This window comes from Elaeis guineensis, chromosome 3 (assembly GCF_000442705.2).
Source record: "Elaeis guineensis isolate ETL-2024a chromosome 3, EG11, whole genome shotgun sequence".
Taxonomy (NCBI): Eukaryota; Viridiplantae; Streptophyta; class Magnoliopsida; order Arecales; family Arecaceae; genus Elaeis; species Elaeis guineensis.
In genome coordinates, this window is record NC_025995.2 from 84,004,052 (window position 1) to 84,021,232 (window position 17,181).

Here is a 17,181-nt window from a genome sequence, read left to right on the forward strand (position 1 = left end):
GTAAGCAGAAGAGACGTTTAAGAATTCGCTTCAGCACCTTTCCCCGCTTCGGGACGTAGCGGGGGTGCGTCCCTGGTTCCATGTTTTGGCCCCGGTGTGGGCGGTGGAGCTCCGGGCGGCAGTCGAAGTTCACCGGCATGGCTCTATTATCTTCCTATGGACAACCGCGGTGGAGATGGGTTCGAAGGAAGTGACGACTAGTGGTGGTTGGTGATCTCGTGCTGAGCTGTAGCCAGCTTTAAATAGACGATGGGAGTGAGGAGAATTGGAGAGGACCTGTTCCGCCACCAAAAGATTTCTTCTTAAGCACGCGGGGTGGATCAAAGTGGAACACGGTTTGGAGGAATGGTAGCCCTTCCCGCGTTTTGGCGCGAATCACCGCATTCTGTAGGAACAAAAGGTTGATTTTGATTAGATCCACGGCAACTCATGGTCCATCGTTGACTCGAGTCCAAGTTGGATTTTAAGCTTCTAATGCAGCATTTCACTACATTTATCCATTTGCTTAACTTGCCTAAGCTGAGGTTACGAATGGAATGTGGGGGACCAACTTGGGATCGATTTGTAGACACATATAGATAAATGTGGTTAAATAGTTGGTTGCCAAGCCAGCACTACCAGGCCTGAGCAACTTTCTATGTGCACAACAAGATAATTCAAAGCAGTTCACTTTACAAAGAGTAGATTTGAATGGGAACTTGTGAAATGCTGATATTACCCAAAACAAACCCCAAAGTAGAGGGCAGCTTATTTAGCCGTTCAGCCATTCAATCACTCATCTACTCGTTTGTTCGTTTAAAGGGACAGAATTTTTTTTTTTTTTTCGATGGAAAGAAGGTATAACCTTCATTATTTATTTATAATATAAGTAGGTTACGTTAGAGACGTAACATGATGGTAATGTATTCTAAACAAAATTGTAGAGAGTAGAGAGTGCAAAGGAGGAAACGATGATATTTCCTCGTTTAAAGGGACAGATTAAATTGACAGAGGATTATCTACGTTTCCAACATGGCTAAATCTAGGATTTAAAGTTACCTAATGCGGTCATGGGCCCTGTAAGGCATGATGAACAATAGAGCCCAATAATGCTAAAAACCCGACATCAGTATGATCATGACATTATCTTCTTTTGGTTTATAACAGAAACCTAACAATCTCAAATATCCACATCAGCAATTGCCAATTCGGTGAAGTAGGATAGCACGGGCGTCTATAACCTTAACCATGTTTTCTTGGTCTTCAAGGCAAATGGCTTGTTGAATTTGGGATTTTAGACTAAATCTGGTACAAAACATGAGACAAAACGGTCACCATACGTTCAAGTCCTTCCCGAGTCAAACTCAATGGCAACCACCAACTTTATCAATCCTCACTGGGATCACCATCAGATGTCCCTTGTTTACTTTGCTCTTATGTAATGTGTTCCCATTAGACGCGTGCAAGTCAATTCAGTCTTTAGGAAGGGCTCCAGTTGTATCTTTGGCACGCCAGCAGGCTGGTGAGGTCCAAACAAGCAGTTTCACCTGTATATAATCTTATCTAGTTCCAACAGATGCAAGCATCATACCAAAAAACTGTGTTAACATGACATAGTAAGATAGTGATAAAAAATTTATATAACATAAAGAAGAAATGACTTAAACAATACAAAATGAGAACATTCCAGTCCAAACTGTTGCTTCAAAACTATCATAGGTTCTCAAGCAATGATCATTTATCTGCAAAATTAAGTGGTAATGAGTGGTAAACGTAGTGGAATCAAATACCTCATGCAACTGGAAGTCTGTCTGCACCATTGTCACATGAATAGTAGAAAAGTTCCGACGTTTAGTTCATCCAGCATTCAACAAAACTCGAAATAACTGAATCCATGCCGTAGAAAATGTCTGGGGTATTCATGCAATGCTAAATAATGAACTTAATGTGATCCTTCAAAAAACCTTCGAGTATCATTAAAGATATATTATTTTACCTGTTAGCAGAGAAAATTCATGTCCTCAAACATTCGAGTAGTAGGCAAGCCCTCGGGCAGAAGTTTCTGCATCTCTATGCATTCATATCAAAGAAATTGCTCACGTTGGCTTCTATCCATGGTCAAATTCCTTCCATAACCTTCCCAGGACTTTCTTCAACATCTTCCATACTCCAAGATTAGTATGTTTCGGCCTTCAACTTTCTAAAGGCCCAGAAAGTGAACGAAACTAATCAGTTTGGGTCAAATAATGAAATATTCCATCAACTGATTTCAAATGATCATCATCATCCAAGATTTTTGCCTTCAGAATTTGGTTCGCTATGGAAGAAAACTCTAATCAAGAAGGGGCAATGGAAGTTTCCTGACCAGAGTTCATCACTACAGCACAATTTATAAGCCAAAAGTTCACAGTGAAACACAATCATATCTTTTGTTGATTTCAAGTGCAAAACAATAGAGAAAATAATTACCAACCTAAGCCAGTTGGGTGCTTTAATAGTGAATCTCTGGCACAAAATAGATTTACTGACCTGTATTTGGCAATCTTCCTCAAAATATCATCTGGTTTGGCTAAGAATATAATTTTAGCTTTCTTATGCCACCAAGTCACAAATGCCAGTTATAAGTTCTCTTTATTTGAATCTCCCACATCATGTTCAAGGTTGCATTTAGATTGTATGATCATGAAGACCATCACAACCACCAGAAACTGTTGTTGTTGTCCGGTACATGCTCATGGAAATAGTGGGAACTCAATTAAAGAGCACTATGAACACACCAAAACAGTTCCTGGCTTTTAAATATATTCCAGAGATGAAATAGTTGCTGCCAATATATCTTCTTCTATCTACTGTATTGTTCTCTTATTCTAGGATGATCCTTGTAATGCTTGTCCTCCTTCATTGTGGATTGTCCTTTTGCTCCCATGTCAAATTCATATAATAGTTGCCTCCCTTCACATTCCTCATCTCTATGAAATCAACTGCTGGGATCTTCCCATCTTCTTTCACGAGAGGATTAAAAATAAAATTCATGTACTGGTGAGAAATATCTGCCACTACCTATCATCAACCCTGCTATCTATTTCACACTTATTTCTGTAAAGAAATTACCGACAGACAGATGTCCATACTCCATAAAAACACCATTGCGCTAGTCAAGCACATGAACGACTAAGTCATAATTACCCTTTTGTGTGTGTAATAGCTCAGGGTTACTACCACAGGTCTACAGCTACAATGTTATAATTTACTGAAAGGAGAAAACTTAGGAATTTAGACACTTTTATCTTCAACTTGCATATCTGCAACAACAGTAGAGTAGTGCAAAATGCTTTCTTGTTTGTATCCAGTAACTTGAACTCTTCATGAAATGCCAAATTTATTTTGAATCTTATCTTCGAGATGCGTAAAACGACAACTTTAGAGGGGGGGGGGGACATCTGGCAACTTTCATGGACAAAAATTATGCTGATAAGAAAATAAAAAATGCTCAATATAGATGCAACAATAAAAAGCCTCACCAAAACAAAAGAATGTCAACCTAGTTGATGACTGTTTTGACACCTGTCTTGCTGCCTTGCTGGAGACCTAAATTTGCACTTTACTGCAGATAATTCACCAACTAAAACTTCTACAAACCTATATTACCAAAAGAAATCATGACTAACTCTCCATTGCACTAATATGTAATCTCCAGTAAATGAAAAATAGTTTCATCATCATTTAGAATTTAAAAAATGGACAAATGGCTGATTTAATTCCAAGACACTTTTATATCTTTACCTGATGATTATAGGCAATCCAAAAGATACCATTTTGTCTTGTCAACTTAAAGAACAAGGTGTGGAATTCTTTTTGAGAAGGGTCTCCCAATGGATTCATTTCATGAGCTAGGAAATGAATGCAAAAGGCAGCATCAGAAATTTAATAGGAAAAGAAATTCTTAAAACAAGAATAACTTTTGAAGCTTTTTGGAGGAAGCAGTAGCATGAATGTTTTTTTTTTCGTTTTGCCTTTTTTCCTTTTCAATGATAGAAGAGCCCTTAGGTAATAAGCTATACAACGGGGGGGCAGCCCTCCCCCAAATACCCTAACTCCGTCGTAGAAACTGGATTCAATTCCAAGCTGCTTGGTCCAACTGCCAAGGGCTTTACCAGCTTGATAAGCTGGCATCTTCGAGCCAGCAATATTTGATGTCAGAGAAAATTAAGAATAAGTTTTCAGAATAAGCGTGCATAATACATGAAATTGTTATCCTTCTTCTTAGGTTTTAAAATAATTGAAAGGCTTGTTAATCCACCAATGTCTAACTACCATCTGTTCCCATCAACAGCAATATAAAGTGGAAATGAATATGTAATTACAAGAGAAATATTTTAATCCCTCACCGATCATGCAGGAAGATTGAAAGGGGAAATTAACAACATAGGCATTTGTGGTGCCAACATGACTGATGACCTCCTATGTTTACAACAAAGTGCGCTATGTTTTGAGGTCTCAAAAATAATTCAAAGGCTTGTTATTCTACCAAAATATAATTGCTCACCTAACTGATCCCATCCAACTGATGGCAATAAATAAAGAAATGAACAAGCAATTACAAGAGAATAATTTAATTCCCTTTATGATCTTGCTGAATGGTTGGAAGGAAATGTTGCCTAGACAATTGGCATGTGTGTTATCTAGACACTCACGTCCAGCTTCAAGAATCTGTGTCAATGAGTCACATGTGTAAAACACAAATTTTTATCAGATTCACTCAATTCATCTCTGATACATATGCATCATATACATACAATGAGTTCAATCTTTCAAAACAACATTAGAAGTTACTTTGATTAAGTGTCAGCGCATATCAAATTCATCTATCGCAGCTTTAAAAGACTACAGGAATGTCTAATTCTTCTGACAATTACTTCAACCATTCATAATGATGCTAGAGGTGAACTTCTGTTCCTTTTATAGACTGCTGAATGAAGTAGGTACCGAAGTAACTAGGTGAAATGTCATATATTTCTCATAACCGAAACCTAATTGAGAAGTTCAGATGAGAAACATGAAGTGCCAAAACCTTAATATAATATATATTTTAATGTTTTCTTTTATAAAGTAGTTTATATATATATATATATATATATATATATATATATATATATATGCAATGCATTCTCATAACTTTCTTTTCTCCTCTTGCCATGTTTGATGCTTGGATACGTATCCAAATCTGACTCTTACATGTCCATGTAACACTAGGGCCAAATATCTAGGTTTCCTTGAGTGTCTTACATTTTAGCTAGAATTCCTAACATAGAAATTTTGTACAACAAGAGGCATAAAAATAAAAATGTGAAAAAAGTGCAGAATCTTTTGGCAACCATTGAGAGTTGACTAGTCAACTGCCGTTTTTTAATTAATAAAGATGTGAATTTATTGTCCTGGTAACATGGATAACATGATGGGAAACTTGACTAGAAGCCTCTGGGCACATTTTAGAGTGTAGACTAAAACTGTAAAGAAGAAAAATAGTTACTCATCCAAGTATCATCAATCACATTAAGTTATTTCTCCTACAGGAAAATCTGAAAAGAGTGCCAATTACTGGCACTTCTAATTGATCTGAGCAGGACTATCGATTTCTAGAGTGCCATGGAGCATGGTGCTGCATTTTGCCATGCATAGGTGTCCAACAGTGTCAAAGCTTCAAAATTCCAGAAAAAAATGAAGTGCTAAGATAGCATAATTGGAAGGGAAGTTAACAACTCAGGCATTTGTCATGACATGATTGATAGGACCTATCTTTACATCAAGGTGCACCATGCCAAGAGTCCAATATTGATGAGAACATTCAATTTGAAGACTTGATATCATCATTCTAGAAAGTAAAGATTCCAAGGAGTAGACTTGGATGTTAACAAAAAGGAGAGGATTAGAAACTGACGATAGAACTTCCATAGGCCAATAGGAGAGTGCAAATTGATAAATATTTAATTAGATGCACATCATACAGAGACAAGAAAGTGAACTTGGAAAATATAAAGGAAACATAAGGTCCTGATTCTGTGATGATTTTAGTACAGCAAATTCCTAATGTCAAGTGAAAAATACACTTGAAGCCAAATGACTATGATTTTCTAAAGAAAGGATATTGCTTACACAAGTAGATGGTCACATGGTCCACTTGAAACAATACAAAAGCAAGATGGCCACCAAAGTTGATGGCCAACTTGAAAAACATAATCAATTGATGTCATCTTGAAATCAAATCAAAGAGGAAATGATGTGAACAATGAGAAGATATCAACTCATTTTAATTGTTGCATGAACGACAATTTCATGTTGACAGAATAACTTCACAATAAAATGTCAAAACTTTTCCAAAATGTTCCAAAAATCCAGGAAGTACATGACAACCTTGCCATACATAACAAATCAAGTGTTTCTTGTGCTAATAGGTATGGCAAAATAAGTTTCAGTACTATCCAAATAAATATATTATGAGAAAAGTAATTTGACATCAAGAACTAAGTGACAAGACACTTACAGTAAATGCTTTAGTGAAGACGTCATAGAGGCAAATGAAGGCTCATCAATCCTTTTTGTGCGCAACAAGTAGACAACAGAAATCTTCTATCTGCACCATTTCTGAAAATTCTTTTTAATGAAAAAATGCCTTGATAACCCATTGCTTATTCTGGAAATATCAAATATTATGCTTCAGAATTATGAAAATCCACTCCTTGAAAAGGACATGAAGCACATTCATATTGTAGTGACCAAATGTTCTCCAAAAGCACACAAGACTGAATAAATAAATGAAGTTATATAGATGCTCCACTATAAGCTGTAAGATTGGACAAAGTAAAAGTCAAATTTAGAAACATAAAATGAGGAATTCTCATATATCTGCATAATCACGCTTTCAATGTAAAAAAAATGCCAAATTAGCTAGTATAGCTCATCCAGCCAAAAAATTACTGATGACCTTCCTGCAGCTTAGAGGGATTTGAGCAGCCAAATTATCAAGATTTTTGATTAACAGATTAATCAATGGGAAAACAAAAGCATTCGGCAAAATATCACCACCTGCAGTAAATGTTAAGGCTGAACTGCTATTTCTTTAGGGCTTTCTTAAACATCTTTGCAGAGTTAGATTGAAGAGATTTTAATAGATTGATCAAAGCTTTTGAAGGTTTTCTGCAATAACTTTGATTTAGAATATGACTTGCTAGAATTTGATGCTATACCCACCTATAAATGACAATAAAATGTTATTTAGATTCAAGCTGATCCAAGTGGTCCTTTTCCTCAATAATATTTGTAGTATCATCCTTGATAAGCTCCTTTCTGATGGTATTTTGACTTCTGTCCCTGAAGCATTAACTTATGAGCTTCTGACCAGGCTGAGGTTCACATGTAGGAGCCTCTGATTTAAATTTTTCTCTTCTGAGGAGTGGAGATATTCCTGATGCTTGTTATCCGTGGTTGCACAACTGTAGCAAACTAACTGCTCTGTTTTTTACTTAATTTATGCTGCCAACATGTTTGAAACCTAATCCGAGCAACAGTTGTGTAATTTTTTAGAGCAACAACAACACAAGCTTCCTGCCATACCAGGCTGTTGTCAACTTGCTTTTGTTCTGAATCCTGAAAGATGTTGCTACTATGATCTCTCTTCCAATTGTCCATCAGGAAGATTTGCATGTATGAGATTAGTATGTATGTACACTTCGACTATGTTGCCAATCTTCAAAGTCTGAGACCCTACCTTAACTGAAAAGTCCTTTAAGAGGCAATTCTAAAGGTTCTTGTAAACATAGAACCAATATTTCTCATAGCACAACTGTTCAGACTTTGGAACTTAGATGCTTCCCAGCATATCTATTGCCAAAACATATGGCCGTTTGCAAACCTAAATGCTAATAGATTCTTCCAAACATATCTGTTACAAATATTGACATGTAGATCATCTGTAGAAAAATGCTTAGGGTACTTTTAAGCAAGGTATAAAAATGTGTTTTTCCTCTCATCATATAGCCTGCTAGATTCCATTGTACCGTTCCTCATTCAGGATATTTAACAGAATCCTTGGCCTAACCGTCTGCTTCTAGCATTTCCAATTCTTATTTGTGTATTGCCATATTGAAAGAGTTTGTTCATCTAATGGCTGTGCCCTCCCTTTGTGCAGTTGCTAACCTTATGTCCACAACCATTTTTCCCATCTCCGCCAATACAGATCACAGTTTCTAAAAGGAAACACAGTACATGAAAGAAGAAAAATACAATCACATCACTGAGAAAAAGCTACAATTCATAATGCAAATGACATAAGACTATTATGGCTGATCAGAAGTTAAAAGAATATCCTGCTGGCCAAATTGAGAAAGTGCACCTTAAAAAAATATATACACAGAAAGGCAGATAAGAAGTCCCATTCTAGATTGAAATCACATTTTTTCCCCGAATAAGCAGCTGACTTATCAACTAGGCTTATTACCTGGACAGATTGGAAAGGCCAAGAGAGAGAGAATAACAAGAATTTTTTACTCTTAAGTGTCAAAACATTGCAAGTACATATTATATCCAGCATAATTTTATCGTTGAATAATTTAACTTGGAACTATCCGAGAAAATAATGTACAAGAAAGAATAAATAATCACCAAAATCCCCACAGGGTGCATGCTCCATCCTTAAAGAAGTGGAAACAACGCATGCCCAACAACCTTGGATATGTATTTGATTGCATTATGGCACTATCCACATGCACGCAGGTTATTAATAACTTGAATTCTAGCTGGTGACATGGTACTTAAGGTCATTAGCAATAGCCAGTTTCTCACCTAATCATAGAAAGTAAATGCTCTTTTTCCTCTTCTTCAACATCTAAAAGTTACATAATCTGTACCTGGGACATGTCACTTATTATTAAAACCTTTTAATTAAATCCTCCAGTTCACTATAAATAGCAGCAGTTGCAGGGTGACACTTATCTACAACAGACAACTGAACCCTGTTCTGCACCTCAATCCAACTATAACCAGGATCCTTTTTTACATAACTGCTCTCCAGCTACATCATCCCACCGGTTGGCAGCAGGATACATATTAGAGAGTAGAATATATACTGAAGAGTCAAGTAGCTCCATTTCCAGAAGCCTGGTTGCTATCTGTTGTTCCATTTCTATGTTTCCCTGAATTTTACATGCACCAAGCAATGCCCGACCCATGGATGCTGAAGGACTAAAGGTGATAGTGCCAATACCTTTTCTGCCTTGGGAAAAAGCCTTGCACTGCCAAGAATGTAAGCAGGCAAAAGTGGTGCTCTTTGTCAAGCTCGATTCCATGACCTGTACATGCATAGTCAAAATAGCCATAAGTTCCAGAAACTAATCCTGAATGGCTAAAAGCTAAGAGATAAACAAGAAAGGTGATCTAATCAGGTTGCATGCCCTCCAACATCATATGTTTGAAAAGGTCTTGACACCAGACTCTAGAGCTTTTTTTTCCATTCCCATGCTGAGCAAAACCAAGAACCATGGCATTCCAGGCCATCCTCTTAAATAGATTGTATGAATCCTCTACATTTCTGCATCTTGCATACAAATCCATAATTGAGGTCCCCACAAAAGCATCCGACACATACTCCAAATTAATGGCATTTGCATGGATTTGCATTCCTTGCTCCAATGCAGGCAAACAAGAACAAGCTTTAATGAGGAAGCTGGAGATAACGGCCGTCCAAGCAACAAAAGAGGTTCGGTGATATCATTGAAGGTGGCGGTTGCATCCTTAATGCCACCACATTTTATATACGTGCCTAATGTCCCCATACTAACACACAAATCTGAATAAAAATCAAGATTAACAGTACAAGAGCAGATTTGTTTCCCTTGTTCAAAGGCAACTAAGCCGCTGCAAGTGATGTAAAATGGTTAGATATCTCACCAATTCTTATTGTTGAAAATAAATAGATCTAAAGCCCTATGATTGCCATAATTTGTTACATATCCAGATATTAGAGCATTACAAGAAGACAGATCAAACCAATCCATTCCACCAAAAAGAATTTCTGCTTCCTCCAAGCTACCCTTCTTCAGGTAGACAACAATCAATGCAGTCAATATGAAGCCATCCATAAACAGGCCCAATTCTAGCACAAAAGCCATGAAATTGTTCATGCAAGGAAGAGACTCTGGTGATCTCTGAGCATGCCTCAAGAATGCTTGCCAATGTGAACTGTTCAAGAACTATCCCATTCTTTAATAAGTTGATGAAAAGGACAATTGATTCTTCATTCAAACCAGTTTGTGTACAGCTGGATATGATCGAATTCAATGTAACCGAATCCAATACATCCATCCCATCAAACACTTGCCTAGCAGAATTCATGTGAGCAATCTATGCATACATGTTTATAGATTATTCAAAACAGAGGCATCCGAACAAAAACCTTCCCTTATAGCCATTCCTTGGATCTATTGCCCAAGTTCAAAACACTCTGCACCTAGGATTGCACCAGGTACAATTCCAAATGTCACATTCCTTGGGCCGCATCCAACCTCTTTGTCTCCACAAAGCAAGCCAGAACAGAATTACTCTCACCGGCTTGATGTGTTCAAACATAGTTTTAATTCAACTTATCACATCAGAACTATCATCAAAAAGGCATGGTTTGATCCCAACGGCCCAAACCTGCTCCACATTCGCACCCATTTCTTTACCCATTACAATGCAACAGGCACTGGCCTCATCGAGATGGAGGGTTTCACTCCTGTGCAACTCTAAGTACCAAAAAAAAAAACGCATCTTTGACCAAACCAATTGGAGCATACCCCTTTATAATTATGTTCTACAGCACAACATCTCTTGCAGGCATTCCATCAAATAGATATCGAGCGGTTTCTAAAAAAAATAAAAAAATTCCAGATATGGACTGCACATTGAGCAGAGTACTAGAAACTATCGCATCCGAGACAAGCTCAATCTTAATGGAGCAGAAATGGATGTCCTGGGAAGCAGAAAGGAAGTCGGAGGCGCTGGAACAGAGCTTAAGGATGGGCGGCAAGGTGATGTGGGAAGGGGATAGGGCAGAGCGGAGCATGAGGCAGAAGAGGAGGAGGGCGTAAGTGACGCGGTCGTGGAGGGCGTAGGTGGAGGAGGGTTCCAGGTGACGGAGTAGCGGAAGGCGTTTGGTCGAACAGGCGGCGGGTGTAGGGGAGTGAACCGCGCTTGGGGTACATGGTAATGAGGTTGTTGGCGAGGAAGCGGTCCAGGACGGGGCCGGAGGTGGCGATGAGGGCGTGATCGCCGGCGGGGGCCGAGGTGGAAGTCGCAGATGAGGGGCGGCGTGGCGGAGGGCCAGGAGCCATCGTCAGGGGTGGGGAGGAGCGGTGGATAGGCGGGAGACGGGGAGGTCCAATTAAGGCTGACATGACGGTAATTTTAAGCGACGGTTAACTTGCTTTAAACTGGTATAATTTTTACCAAAAAAAAATTGTTGATTTCGTAGAGGTATCAAGAAAAGCCATCTTTTTTGTTTCTTTTTTTTTTTTCCTCCTTTTAACGTTACAGCCTATGCCAATCTTTCGGGCTACAATTTTTTTTTTTTTTTCCTCCTTCCTCCTCTTGTTTTTTTTTTTAAAATTAAAAATTAGAAGAAGACGAACAGATGTATCTACCTCTCCTAGATGTGACCATACGATCCTAATCTTCAATGAAAGATGTTCGATTTGGGACTGAATTTTGATGAATAGACGATCTCCTCTCCACTATGTGGACGAATTCAATAGATGAGTACGTTGTCCCAGTACTATCGAGGACCAACAAATCAGATATCATTTTTAGATACTATATTTGGACCCTGATGTTTAATCACAGTTTGATATCCATTATGACTCGGATCCGGGTCATACCGTTGAAAATTAAAGTCCGTTCCACTAAAAAAACCAATCACCCTTACTGCTAGAGTTTCTTCCTGAGCTGACCGAGTCGGTTGAAATGGGAGTTGTCTTCCCTTACAAGTAACTTAACAAGGCCCATCTAACATTATTAACTTGCAATTAAAAGAGTTGTACTTGAATTTTACTTGAAGACTGATGTAAGCTATCTATCGTTTTGCACCTCAATTACCAAATATTAACAGATCCAGTAGATCTTGGTCAAATAACTAGTTTGCAATTACTAAGAGCTAGCATGACCATAAATGATTTTTTTTTTTTTCAATTTTTGATGAGAAAGAGAGGTGTCACCTCTTTGGTGAACCACCCAAGAAATTTACTGGGAAAATATCTACATGGTTAATGGATATTTACAAGAAGATGAAAATGGAGTCCGATCAGCAACTTCTCAATAAAACAATGCTATAGCTTCCTTATGAATGGCGGGGTTTAATCTCTTTATGGGAACATCTAGAAAATACATATTTTTGAAAAGGTTTAGATACTCAATAGAGTATACTACAATAACAAGATGCTCATAGCCAACAATCTAGAAAACAAGGTATAGTGCTTAACAGCAATTTTCTAGCCGGGGATCATGAGGAATCCATAAATCATTTGCTTCTACGATGCAATTATTTGCAAACATTCTAGAGCCAGCTATTCTAAGGAATACAAATTCAGTCCATGACAAGATGTTTAAACGAACTCTAACATGCTTGGAGGAAAAGAGTAGAAAACAAGGGCAACATTCCAGCTATTGATGCTTTAATATCTATGGGATTTTGAAGTATATAGAAGAAGCATAGTGGAAGAATATTCGGATTTGAAACTTATGCAAGAAAGTTGTCAGAAAGACAATCTTCTGATTCCAAGATTGGACCTTTTCTACAAGGAGCATTTCATTTGCGAAACTGGCCACAACACTCAGCGAACAGATATGAAATAAGTGATTGAATAAGTATTGAGATTTGATACCTCGAGATTCAGTTTACACTGAGCCCACAATGAGGTCCAGGATGACGAAAAGAATCCAACGAGCCCAAGAACAGTCCAAACAGAGTCCAGACAGCAAAGATACGTGTGAAAGAAGCTTGGAGCAGATGGCATGGCGTATGAGGCAGCAGAGGCCGTCGACCCGTGCGATCGGGCTTGGCAGACGCGCACGTGCAGGTATGCACAGCCCAGCGCACGAGAGGGCCCAATGTGGATGCGCGCGTGGGCCGGTCCAGCGTGCGCTGACGTCGAGCTCGTGAGCGTCCAGGCCCAGCACCCTGTGTGGTCCACCATGGACCGCAAGGTGCTAGGCGGTCTATGGAGGCCACATGGACCGATCACGTAGTCCACGTGCGATCTACGGGGGTTTTTGCATGATCCGACGGCTCTAGAGTACATCATTCGCAATCAAACGATTGAGGATGACTCTGAGCATGATCAGGCATGATCAGAGGCTGGAGTGCACGATCAGACAGCTCTGATGTGAGCTGGTCACGATCGGACGATCACAGATTATTCTAGAGTTGATTGGGACTCTATATTCCTAGTATAACAGTATTTTTGAGATTCTGGAATCTATATGCTTCAATTGACAAGCCATTTATTGCATTGGATAGCTGGTGATGTTCTGGAAGTGTAGAAAGACTTTAAGAGAAATTTCAGAGAGCTTTTGTGAGAATTTTGGAATTTCTTATTGAGAGACTCTTGTACAAGAGTTGAGTAGTGAGTTCCTCTCGTATTGCTTTTATTTTTTTTTATTCTCTCATAGTGAAGCTTGCATGCCTCGTGGAGATAGGCTTGAGGTCGATCCACGTATTTGTATTATGTTTCTTATTTTGTTTCTTCTTTCTTCTTACTGCATTGTTGGTACCAGATCTTGCCAACAATTAGTATCAGAGCAAGGTGGTACTAAAGCATAGGTTGCGGCGATGGTGATCGAGATAGAAGATGGAGAAGATAAGTATAATCAAGATGGAGATCAACAGGTTTGATGGAAAGAGTAATTTCTTCTTGTGGCAAGCGAGGGTGGAAGACGTGCTCATCCAGCAAGAGTTGATCGATGCTCTGTTGTGCAAGGAGAAGATGACTATCATGGAGGTATAGAATTGGAGGCGGCTCCAGATGCAGATGGTGAGTACGATTCGTTTGTACCTAGTAGATGAGGTAGTAATCCATGTGCTTGGCGAGACTTCTTCGATAATGCTATGGTCGAAGCTCAAGGAGTTGTACATGACAAAATTTCTCACTAATACCTTTTTTCTCTGGAGACAGTTCTACCAGCTGCAGATGACTGAGGGACAGAGTGTGCAGGAGCATCTCAAGTACTTTCAAAAGATCCTCATCGACCTTCTCAGTGTTGGCGAGAAAGTTGAGAAGAAAATCAGGGCGCTAGTCTTGCTAGCATTGCTTCCCCCTTCATATGAGTCCTTGATGACTGCTCTTCTAGTGAAAAAGAGTACCGTCAAGATGGACGAGGTAACCATGGTGATTCTTCAAAATGAGATTCTCAAGAGAGAGAATCCAGCTTCGAGCTCAGACGATAGCTCAGCTTTAGTGTTTCTAGAGGAGCAAGAAGTGATAGACGGAGCAACAGGAGATCGCAATGAGGGTGGTCCAAGTCTAGGATGAGAGACTTGAGCAAGACCAGATGTTATCAATGTGACGAGTTGGGGCATCTAACCAAAAATTACTCCTAACTCAGGGATCGGACGAGGACTACTATAGTGATGGCCAGTAGCGAATCAAAGAATGATGTCCTAGAGATATCTGATGGGATATCTACTTCTTTTCAGCAGTAGATTTTAGATTCTGCATACACCTATCACGTATATTGCAAAGAGGAGTAGTTTGACTCTCTAGAGAGCAGTGAGGGTATTGTTTATCTGTCGGATGGATCAAGCTGTACGATTAGAGACATCGGGATGATCAACTGAAGGATACATGATGGTGTAATGAGGAGATTGGGGGAGGTCCGGTATATATTTGATTTTAGATAAAATTTTATCTCATTGAGCAGACTGGATTCGAGAGGCTACAGGACGATAGCTGGTGGAGGAATCCTGAAGGTGTTATATGGCAATATGATTATTTTGAAGAAAAAAAAAGGATAAGAGGATATTACTACCTAGTGGGAAGCCTTTATGCGAGGTGGAGCTTTAGGAGTCAGGAAGAGTCTAGAGCGAGGTGGAGCTTCAAGTAGAGGTAGATCGGGCAGCACTGGATGAGAGACTCGAGAGGACGAGAGATGATGTCACAAAGTGAAGTTTCTATTATCGCAGGAGACTTCTCCGAGTCGATCTTTGGTCAAAGTGGACACAATCCATGATGAAGGTGGGATCGAGCGGTCTGGCTCAACTCCTATATTTGTCCATCTATGAGATAGCAGACATGCCACAGGGTATGGGGGTGAGACGGATCACAGGCTCTCAGAGACAGGTGGATGTCGAATATCGAGTCGAGATAGAGATTATTGAGATTTGATATCTCAAGATTTGATCTATACTGAATCTATAGCGAGGTTCAAGATAACAAACGGAGTCCAACGAGCTTAAGAACAGTCCAAACAGAGTCCAAACTACGAAAATATACGTGAAAGAAGCTTGGAGCAAGTGGCACAGCGCACTAAATGGTGAAGGTCGACGGTGGTGCGGTCGGGCCCGACGGACGTGCATGCGGCCCAGCACTCGGGTGGGCCCAGCACGGGCGCACACAAGGGCACCTAGGCCCAGCACCCTACATGGTCCACCATGGACCGCAAGGTGCTGGGCGGTCCATGGAGGCTGTGTGGACTAATCACACAGTCCATGCACGGTCTACAGGGGTTTTTGCATGATCCAACAACTCTAAAGCATGCCATTCACGATCGAACGGCTGAGGATGACTCCAATGCATGATTAGGCATGCATAATCAGAGGCTGGAGTGCACGATCGAATGACTCTGGTGCGAGCCACTCACGGTCGGACGGCCACGGATTGTTCTAGGATTGATTGTGACTCTGTATTCCTAGTGTAACAGTTTTTTTGAGATTTTGGAGCCTATATAGGTCCAATTGACGAGCTGTTTATTACGTTGCATAGCTGGTGACATCTTAGAGGTGAAAAAAGACTTCAAAAAGATTCTAGAGAGCTTTTATAAAGATTTTGGGACTTCTTATCGAGAAACTCTTGCATAAAGATTGAATGGTGAGTTCCTCTTGTATTGATTTTATTTTATTCTCTCATAGTGAAGCTTACATATTCTATGGAGGTAGGCTTAAGATCGATCTATGTATTTATATTATATTTTTTATTTTTTTTTTATTTTTTTTACTGTACTGTGTGGTATCAGATCCTGCATAACAATAAGAACCTCCTAACTACTGCCCAAGGTTTCAGAAGAGATGGCAAAGCAAATGGGACTGAGAGACAAACAAGGATAGCTTGAGAGAATGGATTTTAGAAGAAGCCGAGGGACAAGAAACAACCAGACAACGTGAATACAATATAACATATAATGACTTGTGTGCAACCAAGAGGAAATAGAGGACGCTTCCTCCATCTCTTATTGAAGTTCTTTCCTTTCCATACTTGGCCACCAGCTAAGGAGACTCAAAGAGCTAGTGGCCACCTTCCAATTTCTATGGGGGTTCCATTCTTTGCCCCTCCAATCTGGAGGTCGTCGTCTCCTTCCTTTCCGAGCCAACCAGCCTGTAGAGGCAAGGCAAGCATGAACCTGACCAAGAACTTATCTTTCTTCCATTTTTGCCATTTTCCTAAGGTTGGCAAGCACGAGGATGGTGGAAAATCACTGGCCATTCCTATTCTTCCCCATCCCTCTTTTTCCCTCCATATTTTCCTCCTAGATTTCCCTTGCCACCAACATTGATCATTCGTTGATCCAACCACCTTCTTGCTCTTGCCATATTGTCGAGGGTGCCCTGACGATCTCTTGCCGATGGTTTCATCAAGAAAATGATAGTTGGGCCATCCCTATTTCAAAAACCAAGCCCCCTTCGAGTAAGGCAACACCGCTGGAACCCCTCCCTTTTCTTCTTCCTCCAACTCCCTTTCTTATTCTTCCATGGATTCTGGAAAGGTCCGCACGCTCACAGGATCCTATCGCTCAGCGGAAGTTGATCTCCGAGTATTTCTTTGTACGCTGCATTTAATGTAGAAAACGTACATTGTCCTATCTGATTGAATGATGTAGTTCTACTTTACAAATTACAACACACATTTGATGCTTGCAAGTCTATTTTTTTGATTGAAATTTTGAATGATAAAAATATTTTTT

At 39.6% G+C, this 17,181-nt stretch overlaps 1 pseudogene; it reads right to left on the reverse strand.

Annotated features, from left to right (window-relative positions):
• Positions 1-1,089: 1,089 nt before the first annotated feature.
• Positions 1,090-16,703, reverse strand: LOC105041908 (pentatricopeptide repeat-containing protein At4g33170-like; annotated as a pseudogene).
• Positions 16,704-17,181: the final 478 nt, after the last annotated feature.